The 17,813-nt window shown below is 36.5% G+C and overlaps 1 non-coding gene across 1 annotated transcript; it reads left to right on the forward strand.

The window, feature by feature from the left end:
• The first annotated feature begins 2,079 nt into the window (after nucleotides 1-2,079).
• LOC117797190 lies at nucleotides 2,080-2,189 on the forward strand. Its single transcript, XR_004622108.1, has one exon. It is a non-coding gene; the product is annotated as a U6 spliceosomal RNA (small nuclear RNA).
• Nucleotides 2,190-17,813: the final 15,624 nt, after the last annotated feature.

Raw genomic sequence — 17,813 nt, forward strand, 5'->3', positions numbered from 1 at the left:
ACTAGAAACCCACATTGAAAAAAAGAAGAATATAGACACAATCTTTATACCTTTCACAAAAATCAGATCAAAGAGATCATAGGCCTAAATGTAAAGTGCAAACCCGTAAGACATCTAGAAGAAAACACAGGAGAAATTTAGGTGTTCTTGGGCCTGGCAAGGTAATTTTAGATGCAATAGAAAAGCACATCCATGAAAGAAAAATGTTGGACTTTATTAAAATTAAAAACTTCTGCTCTGTGAAAGATCCTACTAAGAGAATGAAGACAGACCCCAGACTGGGTGATAATATAAGCAATACACATATGTGATAAAAGACATATTGAAAATATACAAATAACTCAAAACTCAACAATAAGAATACAAGAAACCCAAGAAGAAAATGGGCACAAGATCTGGACACCTCACTATAGGGATCATAAGGATGATAAATTAGCATATGAAAATACTCTTAACATCACTTGTTATTAGAGAATTGCAAATTAAAACAACAACAATATATCACTACATACTTATTAGAACGGTTAAAATCCAAAACCTGACAATACCAAATACACAGTTACATATTTAGAATTAAGAACCATAGAAAAATTTCTTACAATTGCTCTGTTCAAACAAGTGAACCATTAAGAAGGGGCTGAAGAAGAAGCTTGGTGAGGAAGTCCATTTTTCTCTGAAAATTAAAAAATTCTTTGTATCCAGGGAACAAAAGCAGATATGGAATGTACTTGGTTATAGAACTGGGTAGAGAATACACACACAATTTCTTTCCTCTGATATGGAAAGTAGCAAATAGATACTGCTGAGACACAAAAAGCCACAAGTTCTCAAATCTTATATTGACAAAGCTGTCAGAAGGCAACAAGGCCAACCACTCAGAATATAAGATGTGGGGGCACCTGGGTGGCACAGCGGTTAAGCGTCTGCCTTCGGCTCAGGGCGTGATCCCGGCGTTATGGTCGAGCCCCACATCAGGCTCCTCTGCTATGAGCCTGCTTCTTCCTCTCCCACTCCCCCTGCTTGTGTTCCCTCTCTCACTGGCTGTCTCTATCTCTGTCAAATAAATAAATAAAATCTTAAAAAAAAAAAAAGAACATAAGATGTGACAATGTAAATTATGTGGTTGTGTGAAATGACCAAAGTGGCATTAAATCATTTATGGTTCTCCTCTTCCTTCCCTTCTAAGGCATCATTTTCATTCAGGCTTCCTGGGGTCCTTTATTTCCGAAAGTAGGACTAATGGATGAAGAAATTTGGAAGGTCATTATTAACTCACTCTAGATTTTTAAAAGACACAGAAAACTGGATAATAGAAGAAAGAACTTGTATCCATCAAAAAATTACTAATTGGGGCGCCTGGGTGGCACAGCGGTTAAGCGTCTGCCTTTGGCTCAGGGCATGATCCCGGCATTATGGGATCGAGCCCCACATCAGGCTCCTCTGCTATGAGCCTGCTTCTTCCTCTCCCACTCCCCCTGCTTGTGTTCCCTCTCTCACTGGCTGTCTCTATCTCTGTCAAATAAATAAATAAAATCTTAAAAAAAAAAAAAGAACATAAGATGTGACAATGTAAATTATGTGGTTGTGTGAAATGACCAAAGTGGCATTAAATCATTTATGGTTCTCCTCTTCCTTCCCTTCTAAGGCATCATTTTCATTCAGGCTTCCTGGGGTCCTTTATTTCCGAAAGTAGGACTAATGGATGAAGAAATTTGGAAGGTCATTATTAACTCACTCTAGATTTTTAAAAGACACAGAAAACTGGATAATAGAAGAAAGAACTTGTATCCATCAAAAAATTACTAATTGGGGCGCCTGGGTGGCACAGCGGTTAAGCGTCTGCCTTTGGCTCAGGGCATGATCCCGGCATTATGGGATCGAGCCCCACATCAAGCTCCTCCGCTATGAGCCTGCTTCTTTCTCTCCCACTCCCCCTGCTGTGTTCCCTCTCTCGCTGGCTATCTCTGTCTCTGTCAAATAAATAAGTAAAATCTTTAAAAAAAATTACTAATAAGAGTATAAAGGCAACACATGAAACGGGAAAATATATTCATAATAGTATCTTAAAAAAATCTATTCTTGTGCTCATATTTGGCCACACATACACTAAAATCAGAATGATACAGAGAAGATTAGCATGACCCCTGTGCAAGGATGACACACAACTTAATAAAACATTCCATATTTTTGAAAGTTGCTAAGAGAGTAAATCTTAAAGGCCTCATCACAAAGAAACCTCTAATTCTGTAATTGTGTATGGTGATGAATGTTTAAAAAAACTACTTGGAATATATAAAGAGCTCCTGTAGATCAATAGGAAAAGAGCACACAAATCTATTACAAACAGGCAAAAATGGCTAAACATTTTACAAAAGAGGATATCCAAAAAAGCAATGAAGATAAGAAAAGTTCAACTTCACCACTAGTCACAGAAATGCAAGTGAAAACCACAAAGAGGTTTTCACTATACAACTACTATAATCGTGAAAAGAAAAACAAACCAACAACAACAGAAAATAAGTGTTAGTGAGGATGTACAGCAATCAAAATGTCCATACACTACTGTTAGAAGATTAATTAGTACAACCACTTTGTTAAACTGGCAGTATCTGTTAAAGCTGCCTACGTTGAAAGGAAGGAGTTAAAGCTGCCTACGTTGAAAGGAAGGAGTTAAAACAACTGGGTTTTGATCCAGTCACCACACCACGGAAAAGTCCTTGAGAGAAAGGCTCTTGGGGTCATCCAGCCTAATCATCTTCATAAATGGACTTGTGGATAAATAGACTAATGGTATTTGCTGGGAAGAAGTGACCTTATCTCTGAAATGCCCTTGTCAGGATGTCCTAGTTAAGGATTATCTATAGAAAAAGAACCCAGGGTATATGAGAAATGGCCCTCTGGAGGATTTTACCCAAGCTCCACAGCTCTCTGGCTTCACAATTTAAATGCTCCTGCTGTGTGAAGTGACTTTGCAGGTGTATTATTCTATTATTCTGAGTCATATCTTGGACAGAAAAAGGTCCTGGGAAACTACCTTTGATGTCCTAAACCTCTCTCTGCTCTTCCTGAAATTTTCAATTTCCTTCAAATTGAGATTATTTAATAAAGGTTGCTAAAGAATAAGATCTCTGTGATTTCTGTGGGTCTGATTTGATAATTCCATCCTGTGTGTTAGCTTATACAGTTAGACCCAATAATCCTACTCATGGGTAAATGCCAAACAGTAGTCATGCAATGTTCAGCAAAGATCCAGAACTGATATTCATCCTTAATGGCCAGAAACTGGAAAATATCTAAATGCCCATAAAGAAAAATGGACAAATTGTGGTATGTTCACACAATGGAATGCATAACTTTAATTCCATGAATTAGTATGGATGCAACTCAGAAACATAATGTTGATTGAATTAAGCCAGACTGAAAGGTATGGTATGTTTCTAAATGCATAAAAACAGGAAAAACTAATCTAAACTGTTAAGCCAGGCAATATTACTCTTGTTGGGAGCCAGTGTCAAGAGACCTCTGAATAGATTTGTATAACTTTCAGTGGTTTTTAAAGAGACATTATTTATCTATTCAGAGTGATAAAATGTGGAGATTACTGATAAGATGGGAACAAAAACCTATTAGGATTATCACTGAAAAGAAAAAAAAAGCATGAAAAACAGATATAAGTGAAAAACACTTCAGATATAGCAGGTCATCTAATTGTTGATATTTGTAAACTTTGGGATTTTGGTTTTAAGAAAATATCATTATATAGAGTTTCTAATAAAATAAGATAAAAACAGAGAAGAAGGCAAACCACACGAGAGTCTGCAGTTGAGAGAACAAAGTGAGGGTTGCTGGAGGGAAAATGGTGGGGGGATGGGCTAAATGAGTGATTGGTATTAAGGAGGGCACTTGTTGGGATGAGTACTGGGTGTTATATGTAAGGGATGAATCATTAAATTATACTCCTGAAACCAATACTATACTATATGTTAACTAAGTTGAATTTAAATTTTAAAAAAGTTGATAGTGTCATATTTTATCCTATACTGTTAGCAAACATTCAACCTTATTTTTTAATAACTCCTAAGTACCTTAAAACATTATTGCTAAATTAAGAATTCCAAATATATATTCCTCCCTCCTGTCAAAATGACAGTGCTGATGATGATGGTAGTAATTGTAATAACAAGTATGCTTAAATCCCCAATCTATAAGATATTGTGGCTAAACCCTCTAATACAAGGGTTCTCAATTTGGAGTCCAGTAAAATTCAGGAATTCATAAATTTAAGTGGGAAAAATTAAATATTTTCAATACTTTTAACTGTAATTTAGCACTTCTTTCAGTAGAAATTTAGTGTTTCCTTCAAAAGAAGTCACAAATATTTTCATCACACATTGCACTTACAACATATATCTTGAAATAATTGTTTAAGCTCATCACTGCAATGAAATTATGAATTATTAGACTCAGCATCAGATCTTGTTATTTAATGTGTAAAGAATCATGTACACTACTATATCACATGATCTTTAATAATTTGATAATTCTATTTCAAAATGGTTGGCTTCATTTATGATTCCATATATTTTATTTTTTGGATTGAAAAAAAATGTTATTTTCAATTGCACCAAAGGGGTCCATGGCAATAAACAGTTAAGAACCCCTATAATATCTCATTTAATTCTTACAACTTTATGATATTGATGTTATCATTCTCATTTTAGAGCTAAAGGAAATGAAGCAGGGAAAGTTGAATGACGTTCCCAAGTTCACAAGACTAGTAAATCCCAGACCTAGAATTAGGACCTAGATCATCTGGCTTTAGAGCCTGTCCTTTTCACCATTGGTCTATGTAGGCTGCTAGAAATTTAAATCCTAGCACAGTGACTTTCGAACTGTTGTCTACAGAGGTCTGGGGTTATTTGTAGATGCCCCAGGGTATGTCATGAGAAGCAGAGGGGGGCAAACTTCAGGCAGAGTGGCCCTTTGTTGATAGCTTAGTGTTCAACATAAAATTTTGCATTTAAGCAACTATTAACAGACAAAAAAGAAGAAATCAATAGCAAAACAATAATAGGAGGGGACTTTAATAGCCATTTATATCAACAGACAGATCATTCAGACCAAAAAACAAAAAGGAAACAGTGGCTTTGAATGACACATTGGACCAGATGGACCTAACAGATATATTCAGAACATTCCACCCCAAAACAGTGGAATACACATTCTTTTCAAGGGCACATGGAACATTCTCCAGAAGAGATCACATGTTTGGCCACAAAACAAATCTTAATAAAATGAAAAGGATTGAAATCATATAATGCATCTTTTCCAACCACAATTGTATGAAACTACCAATCCATCACAAGAAAAAATCTGGAAAGAATACGAATACATGGAGGTTAAATAACATGCCACTAAACAATGAATAGGTCAGCCAAGAAATCAAAGAGGAAATAAAAACATACATGAAGAAAAATAAAAATGAAAATACAATAGCTCCAAATCTTTGGGATGCATAAAAGGCTGTTCTAGGAGGGATGTTTATAGCAATACAGGTGTACCTCGAGAAGCAAGAAAAATCTCAAATATATAACCTAGCCTTATACGGAAAAGAGCTACAAAAAGAACAAACATAATCCAAAAGAAAGAAGAAAGAAATAAAAAAGATTATACCACAAATAAAAGAAATAGTGACTAAAAAAGCCAATAGAATATATCAATGAAAACTTTAGCCAGACTCATCTAAAAAAAGAGAGACAGACTAAGACTGAAAGAGGACTCAAATAAATAAAATGAGAAATGAAAAAGGAGAAATAACAACAGACACCACAGAAATACAAAGGGTAATAAAAGAATGTAATAAAAAATTATACACCAACAAATTGGACAACATAGAAGAAATGGATAGATTCCTAGAAACATGTAACCTTCCAAAACTTAGCCAAGAAGAAATAGGACATTTAAACAGACCAATTACTGGCAATCAAATTGAATCAGTAATAAAAAAATTCCCCCAAAACAAAAATCCAGGACTAGATAGTTTCATAGGTGAATGCTACCAAACATTTAAAGAAGAGTTACAAACCATAAGAGACTCTTAATTTTAGGAAACAAACTGAAGGTTCCTGGAGGGGAAGGGGTGAAGGGCTGGCTAGGTGATGCAGATTGTATGTGTAGCAGGAGTGCTGGATGTTAAGACTGATGAATCACAGACCTGTACCCCTGAAACAATACATTATATGTTAATTTTAAAAGAAAGAAAGAAAGAAAGAAAGAAAGAAAGAAAGAAAGAAAGAAAGAAAGAAAGAAAGAAAGAAATGGGGGAGGGAGAGAGGAAGGAAGGAAGAAGGAAGGGAGGAAGGAAGGAAGAGTTAATACCTATTCTTCTCAAACTATTCCATGAAGAACTAAACTTCCACTATTTGCAGATGACATGATACTATGCATAGAAAACCCTAAAGACTCCCCCAAAAAACTACTAGAACTGATAAATGAGGTCAGTAAGGTCACAGGACACAAAATCAATACACAGAATACAAATGCTGCATTTCTATACACTAATAATGAAGTAAACAGAAAGAGAAATTAAGAAAACAATTCCAATTACAATTGAACCAAGAAGAATAAAATGCCTGAGAATAAACTGAACTAAGGAAGTAAAATACCTGTACCCTGAAAACTTTAAAACATTAATGAAGGAAATGGGAGATGACACAAACGAATGGAAAAATATCCCATACTCATGGATTGGAAGAACAAATGTTGTTAAAGTATCCATACTACACAAAGCAATCTACAGATTTAATGCAACCTCCATCAAATTGCCAAGAGCATTTTTCACAGACCCAGAATGAATAATCCTAAAATTTGCATGGAATCACAAAAGATCCTGAATAGCCAAAGCAATCTTGAAAAAGAACAAAACTGGAGGTAGCCCAATCCCAGATTCCAAGATCTATTACAAAGCTGTGGTAACCAAAACAGCATGGCACTGGCAGAGAAATAGACACATAGATCGGTAAAACAGAATAGAGAGCCCAGAAATAAACCCACAATTAAATGGTCAATCAATGTTCAGAAAGGAGCCAAGAATATGCAATGGGGAAAAGACAGTATCTTCAACAAATGGTGTTGGGAAAACTAGACAGCTACATGCAAAAGAATGAAACTGGACCACTTTCTTACACAATACCCAAAAATAAACTCAGAAGGATTAAAGTCCTACATGTGAGATCTGAAACCATAAAAAATCCTAGAAGAGAGCTCAGGCAGGCATTTCTCTGATGTTGGATGTAGCAACATTATTCTAAATATGTCTCCTTTGGCAAGGGAAACAAAAGCAAAAATAAACTATTGGGACTACCGCAAGATAAAAAGCTTCTGCACAGCAAAGGAAACCATCAACAAAAGTAAAAGACAACCTACCAAATGGGAGAAGTTATTTTCAAATGGCATATCCGATAAACGACTAGTATCCAAAATATATAAAGAACTTGTAAAGCTCAACACCCCAAAAATGAATAATCCAATTAAAAAATGGGCAGAAGTCATGAACGGACATTTTTCCAGAGGAGATATCCAGATGGCCAACAGACACATAAAAGGTGCTCAACATCACTCATCATCAGGGAAATGCAAATCAAAACCACAATGAGATATCACCTCATACCTGTCAGAATGGCTAAAATAAAAAACACAAGGAATAACAGTGTTGGTGAGGATATGGAGAAAAAGGAACCCTTGTGCACTGTTGGAGGGAATGCAACTGGTGCAGCCTCTGTGGAAAACAGTACAGAGGTTCCTGAAAAACTTAAAAATAGAATTACCATATGATCCAGTAATTCCACTACTGGGTATTTACCCAAAGAAAGTGAAAATACTAATTTGAAAATATATATGCCCCCTTATGTTTATCGCAGTATTATTTACAATAGCTGAGTTATAGAAGCAGCCCAAATATCCATTGATAGTTGAATGAATAAAGATGTGGTATATACACACAGTGGAATACTATTCAGCCATAAAAAAGAATGAAATATTGCCATTTGCAACAACGTGGAGGGATCTAGAGAGTATGATGTGAAATCCGTGAAGTAAGCGGGTCAGAGAAACACAAATACCATATGATTTCACTCATATGTGGAAATTAAGAAACAAAATAGATGAACAAAGAAAAAAGGAAATGAACCAAAAGCAGACTCTTAATTATAGAAAACAAACTGATGGTACCTAGAGGGGAGCTGGGTGGGGGAATACATGAAATAGGGGAATAGGATTAAGAGTAACTTATCATGATGAATACTGAGTAATGTATAGTATTGTTGAACCACTATATCGTACACTTGAAACTAAATACTGTATATTAATTATATTTGAATTTAAAAAATAGGTAAAGCAGAGAGGGTTTTTAGAGTAGTGAAAATACTCTGTGTGGTATTATAACTAGGAATAGATTAATTACAAATTTGTCTCAACCCATAGAATGTTTAACACCAAAAGTAAAACCTCGTATATACTACGGACTTTGTATGGTAATGATGTGGCTGTGCAGATTTATCAGTTATAATAAACGTACCACTGGGTGGGAAATACTGTTCATAGAGGTGGCTATGCAAGCTTAGAAGCAGAGCATGTATGGGCAATGTCCTCCTTGCAATTCTGCTGTTAACCAAAACTGCTCTGAGAAAAATAAAGTTCTAAAAAAAGAAAAAACAAAACAAAATAGAATTTTGCTTTTAAAATTTATATCCTCTAATACTAAAAGAGTTCTAAATTGTCCTAAAATAACATAAAAATATACAATTCTTAGTCACAATTCAAACTTTTAAAAATCATTTATCAGGTAGATATTTTTGTTATCAGCCAATTGAGTCAGCATCTTAATCTTAATCTGAGAACCGACTAGATTTTTACAGACCTGATGGAACATCTTCAGCCTTAACTCTTCAAAGTCAACTACAGAACAGAAGGAATCCCAGTACTTCCCAAGATTGCATCCACCCCATCCCTAAACCCAACACCCTAAATTAGTCCATGATCTTTACAGGATTTTCCATGAGCTGGTAGAATTGGCAATGCTGAAAATAACTGATAACTGGTCACATGCTAGAATTGAACGTAGTATCTTTTCAATACACAGTCACTCCACCTTATTTTTAGCTTATTTTTGTTGTTAAATTAAGCTGCCTGGCTTGATTACTCTATCTAAGATTTCTGTGAGTTCCGTGGAACAATTTCAAGATTATAGATGAGGCAGAGGTTTAGCCTTGAGAAAGATGCATGGAAAAGAAGCAATGGCTTTTTCTTTGGGGGATGTTATTTAGGTTCAGAAGGAGTAGAGGAGGGTTAGGAAAGAAGCCTTTTTTAAGAGTCATCCCTTTTGTAATGGGCCAGAAGGAAATGTAGAGACTGACTAGGTTAGAATTGAGAAAAAGCAGCTGATGCCGTCTTGTTTCTGTCATGAAACGTATCAGAGTGACCAAAAAAGACGTCATTCAACACTATGAACTTTCCCAGCAAGTACTCAGTGGACCTTTGAATGTCATCTCCCAGTACATCAGGATATAAGGAAATGAATGGAGAATTACTTAGGAAACAGATGCTGTGAGATGAGTGAGAGAATATGACAAAAACCAGAGGAAGAGAGAATCATAGCTGTGGAGCAAGCTTGCCCCAAAATCTCATGAGTAAAATAGAGCATCTCTGATACTGGCTTTCTTATAACTGCAGCAAGTAGAAAAGCTTTTTTTAAAATCTCTGCCTCTCCAGAATCTTATATTTCAGATGAAGATCTCATTACCTTGTAATCTACAAAACAACACCAAGAGAATATAAATGACCTACCTGTGGTACTGTGCACTTTATTTGGCGCTTTAAGCACAGATTAATCTTCACAAACCATACAGATGGTTATTACATAAACAAACACAGTATATGCAGTGGATTTGATTACCCTAGCCTCCACTTTCTTTTATAGATTACTTCTGATCAATTATTATCCCCCTTAAATGGATAAACTGTTCTCACTCTCTCTCTGTGCCCCATAAACATATCAGATAAATATCAAAGGAGAACACAATTTAAGCAAACATCCGAGTCACAGTGGAAAGTCCAATAAGTGCTACAGGCATGAGTGATGGACACAGGAGACAGGAAGGGCCAAGGGCAGAATTGCAGTAATAAGACAGGGAAGCAAAAACCGGGCTGCTAAAGGGAACGAGGTACAGCAGTTCATGACTCGAAAGAACAGTACCTCAGGCCTCCCTGTAACATAATCAACATCGTGACCTCCTTATGATCTATCTCGCCATCTCAACATCAAAAATTTTCCAGCTGTACCTTTCCACTTTCGTATTTCACCAGCACGTTCTCAACCCTGAATTGCCACACAATGACATACACAAAACCTCCTTCTTTGAAATGGAACCCAATCCACACAATTTTATAAGAAAGGCTCAATCATGATTCCCACTTGACAGAGGAAGCAACTGATGCTTAGAAGGGTTCAGTAACCCACCCTAGTTTCACAGGCAGGGATGAAGCCAGGTACTAGATGAGCCAGCCTAGCTGGAGAGCCTGCACGCCCAACCGCTGTGCAACAGAGTCCAGTCTTCTGTAGCAGGAGCTTTAGACATTAATCCATTCCGTGGTGAAGACTACAGGACTATGTGAACATTTAAAACAACTCTATTTTCCATCCCTTCTAAAGCAATGTGAACTCTCTGAAACTTCTCTTTGAACGGTTACTGTCCCCTTCAATTGAAATAAAGTGGTTTTTGACTGTTAAACAGAGATCGATTTAATATGGAATTCATTGTTGCAAAGAGATTGTCACTGTATAGGTCTGAAATCTGAGCCAGAGCAGTAAGCAGAAGTCTCTTCACAGAGCAATTGGTGGCCCTTGAAGCAGGCACATGTCAGGTAAAGAAATAAATGTTCCTCTCATGACAGGTACCAATGCAGTCATATCAAAAATAAGAAATTACAATGAGGAGACCAAATTACACTGTCTGGTCAGCACAGAAAGCAATGCATAGAAAGCTTTTACTATTGTGTAGCATGTCTTACCACTGTTGAAATCACTAACTCACAAAGCCTCTCTGCTTCAGTTGTCTCATCCGCCAATGAAGATAATACCTACTCCTCAGAATTGACATTAGGATTTAAATGAGATAATATTTCTTAGGTGCTTCATATAGTACCTGGCACAGAGCAAACACCCAGTAAATGCTTTGTACAAACATGTATAATTGAAATTACTATAATCCAGCAAAATCATTAGTAATAATAATCACATCACCAATTATCACGCCTACCACAAAAAAAAAAAAAAAAAAAAAGGAGGTCCTACCATTTGAGGGAAGGAAAGGCAGAAGAAAATGATTCCGGGGAGCAGAGGGAATCACAGCCAGTATAAGTCAGAGAGTGAGGGAATGTAATTCAGCAGAAAAGAAAGAATCAAAGGTTAAAAACAAGTATGAGGTTTGGCCCATGGAAGGTAAATATTCACCTTCTGAAAAATGATTAGGATACAATATTTAATGAAATACTTAGACACTAGCTGGGGATTCTTACTGCCCCTCATGCAAGGAAGAACTAAATCATGACGGTGAGGAAGGCTGTGCATCTGCTGGGGCAACAGGTAAACGTAATTTATGCTCAATATTTTTGGGAACGTAAAACTATTTTAAAAAATACAAAGAGGCCAAGTATTCAGATGTTATGCAAACCTTACTGGAGTACACATGGATTTTTTTTTTTTAATGAACATGGTCAGAATTTTCTAAAAAATTCAAGGTGGAGAACAAAACATCAGTTAAAATCTTACAATTGTTCTTCCTACCTACTACATAGTCTAAAAAATAATTTGTGATTTTTTTTGTGATCTTCATCTGTGTATTTTATAGAATCTTATGCCGTTCAGATTTCGCAAGTATTCTTTTGAAGTTTATTCTTGTAGGCCTTCCCATCCATGTTAGAAATTTTCACACACTGATGCCAAAACATCTCAATACGTCAATAGAGCATTATATATTATACCAAAGCAGCTTAACTCTCAGAGTCTCTCCCATTAATTACTTGGTTTTATATGTATAGTGATCTGAGCTTCTAAAACAGTTTCTCCCAGATGCCTCTTCTCATGTTATGAAAATGAACCTTAACTGTCCCAGAGAGTTTGACAAAACTCAGAAAGCCCATATGTTGATTCATCAGCCCCATCTCCTTTCAAGATTTATGCAACAGCAAAGAATTCTTGGTTCCTTCAGATAATAAAATGTATCTCCTACACAAATCTATAGAAATGGTTCAAGATAAGGGTTTCCTGAGTCTTGTCAAACTCTCCAAGACAGTTTGGGTTTGTTTCCATAATGAAGGAATGGGAAAATCCTGGAAGGAAGGTGGAACATAGTTCTCAAGGCTTGAAAGTCCTGACTAACAAAGAACAGTTGGGGGCACAAATAAGGTTTTACAAGTCTACCTGATGCAGAAAAAGCACTTGACAAAGTAAACGTACATTCATGGCAAAAACTCTCAACCAAGTAGTTTCAGAGGGAACAGACCTCAACATAATAAAGACCATACATGAAAAACCAACAAACACCATCCTCAATGGTGAAAAACTGAGAGTTTTTACCCTAGGGTCAGGAATAAGACAAGGATGTCCACTTTCACCACTTTTATTTAACATATTACTAGAAGTCCTAGGCTCAGCAATCAGACAACAAAAAGAAATAAAAGGCATCCAGGGCGCCTGGGTGGCTCAGTCGGTTGAGCATCTGCCTTTAGCTCAGCTCATGATCCCAGGTCCTGAGATCTAGCCCTGTGGGCTCCATGCTCAGCAGGGAGTCTGCTTGCTCCTCTCCCTCTGGACCCTCCCTTCTGCTCTCTCTCTCTCAAATAAAAAATAAAATTATTTAAAAATGTATTAGAAAAAGAAAAAGGGGCACCTGGGTGGCTCAATTGGTTAAGCATCTGACTTTGGCTCAGGTCATGATCCCAGGGTCCTGGGATCGAGCCCCACATCAGGCTCACTGCTCAGCACAAGCCTGCTTCTTCCTCTCCCTGATGCTCCGCCTGCTTGTACTCCCTTTGCCTCTGTTAAATAAATAAATAAAAAATTTTTAAAAAAACTTAAAAACAATAAATAAAAGCATCCAAACTGGTAAGGAAGAAGCAAAACATTCACTATTTGCAGATGACATGATGTTATGTATAGAAAACCCTAAAGACTCCCTCAAAAAACTACTAGAACTGATAAATGAGGTCAGTAAGGTCACAGGACACAAAATCAATACACAGAATACAAATGCTGCATTTCTATACACTAATAATGAAGTAAACAGAAAGAGAAATTAAGAAAACAATTCCAATTACAATTGAACCAAGAAGAATAAAATGCCTGAGAATAAACTGAACTAAGGAAGTAAAATACCTGTACCCTGAAAACTTTAAAACATTAATGAAGGAAATGGGAGATGACACAAACGAATGGAAAAATATCCCATACTCATGGATTGGAAGAACAAATGTTGTTAAAGTATCCATACTACACAAAGCAATCTACAGATTTAATGCAACCTCCATCAAATTGCCAAGAGCATTTTTCACAGACCCAGAATGAATAATCCTAAAATTTGCATGGAATCACAAAAGATCCTGAATAGCCAAAGCAATCTTGAAAAAGAACAAAACTGGAGGTAGCCCAATCCCAGATTCCAAGATCTATTACAAAGCTGTGGTAACCAAAACAGCATGGCACTGGCAGAGAAATAGACACATAGATCGGTAAAACAGAATAGAGAGCCCAGAAATAAACCCACAATTAAATGGTCAATCAATGTTCAGAAAGGAGCCAAGAATATGCAATGGGGAAAAGACAGTATCTTCAACAAATGGTGTTGGGAAAACTAGACAGCTACATGCAAAAGAATGAAACTGGACCACTTTCTTACACAATACCCAAAAATAAACTCAGAAGGATTAAAGTCCTACATGTGAGATCTGAAACCATAAAAAATCCTAGAAGAGAGCTCAGGCAGGCATTTCTCTGATGTTGGATGTAGCAACATTATTCTAAATATGTCTCCTTTGGCAAGGGAAACAAAAGCAAAAATAAACTATTGGGACTACCGCAAGATAAAAAGCTTCTGCACAGCAAAGGAAACCATCAACAAAAGTAAAAGACAACCTACCAAATGGGAGAAGTTATTTTCAAATGGCATATCCGATAAACGACTAGTATCCAAAATATATAAAGAACTTGTAAAGCTCAACACCCCAAAAATGAATAATCCAATTAAAAAATGGGCAGAAGTCATGAACGGACATTTTTCCAGAGGAGATATCCAGATGGCCAACAGACACATAAAAGGTGCTCAACATCACTCATCATCAGGGAAATGCAAATCAAAACCACAATGAGATATCACCTCATACCTGTCAGAATGGCTAAAATAAAAAACACAAGGAACAACAAGTGTTGGTGAGGATGTGGAGAAAAAGGAACCCTTGTGCACTGTTGGTGGGAATGCAACTGGTGCAGCCTCTGTGGAAAACAGAAAACTTAAAAATAGAATTACCATATGATCTATTAATTCCATTATTTACCCAAAGGATATTTACCCAAAGGGGTATTTGCCCAAAGGATATAAAAATACTATTTTGAGACAATATATGCACCCCTATGCTATTACGACATTATTTACAATAGCCAAATTACAGAAGCAACCCAAGCATCCATTAATAGATGAATGGATAAAGAAGATGCGTTGTGTGTACACACACACACACACATTCACAATGGAATACTACTCAGCAATAAAACATAATGAATCTTGCCATTTGAAACACGATGGATGGATTTAGAGAGTGTATTATGCTAAGTGAAATAAGTCAGTCAGAGAAAGGCAAATACCGTATGATTTCACTCATATGTGGAATTTAAGATACAAAACAAGTGAACAAGATAACAAGAGAAAAACAAAAAACACACTCTTACCTATAGGAAAATGAGTGGGAGGTGGGTAAAATTGGTAATGGGGATTAATGAGTGCATTTATCATGATGAGCACTGAGTAATGCTTAGAATTGTTGAATCACTACTACATTGTACACCTGAAACTAATATAACACTACATTAGCTATTCTGGAATTTAAAAAAAAATGAAGTGAAAGTTCAGCAGATTAAGAAAAAAAATTAGGGTAAAGTCCTAATAATAACTTCAAATAATCAATTGCTTGGATGCAGAATGGAAAGGAATGTTTGACAGCAGCCAATATGACAAAGCTCTAGGATGTTGGTACCAACACAGTGGGATCCCACAAGAAGAGCACAACCACTACAAATCGATGCAAACATATTATAGAAGTATTACACACTAATAAGGAAAGATCAAGCACCCTCATTATTTTTTTATGCTGGACAGATACCAAAGAGTCAGATTCAGTTCTAGTTTACCCAACCTGAATAGCTTGGCTACGAAGTAGATATAACAGAATAGTGGGCTGGACAACCCAAGGAAAATGCTGAAGAAAGGAGGCCTATTTAACCTGAATAATACTCAGGTGAGTAAACAACACAGGCAATGCATTTTACTCATTGAATAAAAGTTATATGAAATGAGGAGTAGATGCTTTCTTTAGGAAAAAAGTAGAATCAATGGACGAAAATTAGATTAATAGTTATGTTCAACAATTGAAATGGGCTGCCTCAAGAGATAATTAATAATTAGTCTCATTGGGTAAACGGAGCAGCTTTAGGGACTATATATTTTTTTCAATTTTTTTGCTGTCTTCCTGAAAGGTTATTTATCCCTGCCCTTTGCTAGGCAACTTGTGGTGTCTCCCTGTGTGCTTCCTTGACTCATGCTGACTTTGGCCACGTGAAGGGCTTTGGTCAATGATCATGAGAAGGTATGATGTACATCAGTGTTTCTCAAATTTTAATGTGTCTATGAATTACTTGAAGATCTTGTTAAAATGAAGGTTCATATATAGTAGGTCCGGTGGGGCCTCGAGATATTGTACTTCTAATAAGCTCCCAAGTGATGTTGAAATTGCTAGTCATCAGACCAAACTTTGAGTAGCGAGGTTTTATGCAGCATCGAAGCTTTAAGAGGCATTATAAGTTTCCTTCATCTCTCTTGCTTTTTCCCTTTGCCACAAAACCAGCATGTCCTAAATTTGGGCTACTCCTTCATCCTCAGTCCTGGAATGGCATATGCAGCAGAGCCACAGCCACCAATATTAAAATAAATATGAAATATGTATTTTGGGATTATTTGTGACTACAGAAAGGCTAAATTCATCTGTGAAGGATCTCAGAGAGGGCATTCTCAAGAAGAGAATAAATCTGGACCTAATTAATTCCATGTGTCTTTATACAGACTTTGGGTCATATTTGAGCCAACCATCCCTAGCTTACAGTTTTTTTTTTTTTAAAAGATTTTATTTATTTATTCGACAGAGATAGAGACAGCCAGCGAGAGAGGGAACACAAGTAGGGGGAGTGGGAGAGGAAGAAGCAGGCTCATAGTGGAAGAGCCTGATGTGGGGGCTCGATCCCAGAACGCCGGGATCACGCCCTGAGCCGAAGGCAGACGCTTAACCGCTGTGCCACCCAGGCGCCCCCCTAGCTTACAGTTTGAACAGATTCATGTGCACTAATAATCAGCAACTTAGTAAAATGCTGCGGTTGGTTGACACATCCACTACTCTCTTCAATCTCATATCCATGTGATGGACCTGCATATGTGAAGGTCTCTTACTTAGCCTTCTGGTCAAAAGTGAGAAGTTACCCAACCTGTGGCAAAAATCATTAAACATTCATTGTCACAGGAGTCTAGCTTTTACATAAGCAACATAGATATGAGGTTGAGATGGTGACTATGGGACTTTACTGGTGCCAAGAAGCTTAGAAGTAACTGTGTTGAGTAAACAAGAAAATTGCCTGAACAAGAGGAAAGTACACTTTCCTCAAGGAAGCCTGAAAGGAAAAATCCCCTCATTCAGCTCTTCTAAACCAGCTGACAGACACACTCATGAGATTATAACTTTGGCAGCATAGAGGAAGAAGTGCTGCCAACTTCATTGTCAAACCATTGAATTAATGTTGTTTTATCTTAATTAAACTTATTATTATAACCCTGCACTAAGTGTAGCTGTCCTGTCTCTCCAATATTCCCAGGAGTGCTAGACGAGGAAATATGCTAGCCCAGCAATATTCCATGAAATCAATTATGTAGGGAAATTTGCTAGATTGTGCTCTAACATAGATGCTTTTGTTGTACTTACTCTTCGGATTTTATGGTTAGTTTTTAAATTGGTTGGAGCAATAATAACACCTTTTCAAGAAAACAAATTCCTGAATGAAGTCTCCAAATGGAATCTACTGATTTAATGTTTAATATATTAATAATCAGACCATCTCATTCATAAACTTCAATAGGTAATTACCATTTATTAGAACCTTGTGAAATATTTATCTTATTGCCAATCAAAAACTTACCGTTAACATTTCTCTTGTTCTATATTACCAACCTTAGTATTTTGCAACATATTAATTACGTAATCTGGCTAAGTAGCAATATTGCTGAGTGATTATTAGCCATGTATCGTAGAACCTGAGAAAAATCACCTTTTCATCCTGAAATATAATGATATACAATTTTAAGTGCTTTAGAAGACCATATCCTACAAGTGCTTGTGTCAATTGTTTAATTTCCTCATTAAGAATGGTTTTCACTTTATTGTGGACATAGCTGTAGGCATGCTGTTAATGAGCAATTCATTTACATCGGTATTATACCTGTTTC

The sequence above is a fragment of the Ailuropoda melanoleuca genome, chromosome 19 (assembly GCF_002007445.2).
Source record: "Ailuropoda melanoleuca isolate Jingjing chromosome 19, ASM200744v2, whole genome shotgun sequence".
Lineage (NCBI taxonomy): Eukaryota > Metazoa > Chordata > Mammalia > Carnivora > Ursidae > Ailuropoda > Ailuropoda melanoleuca.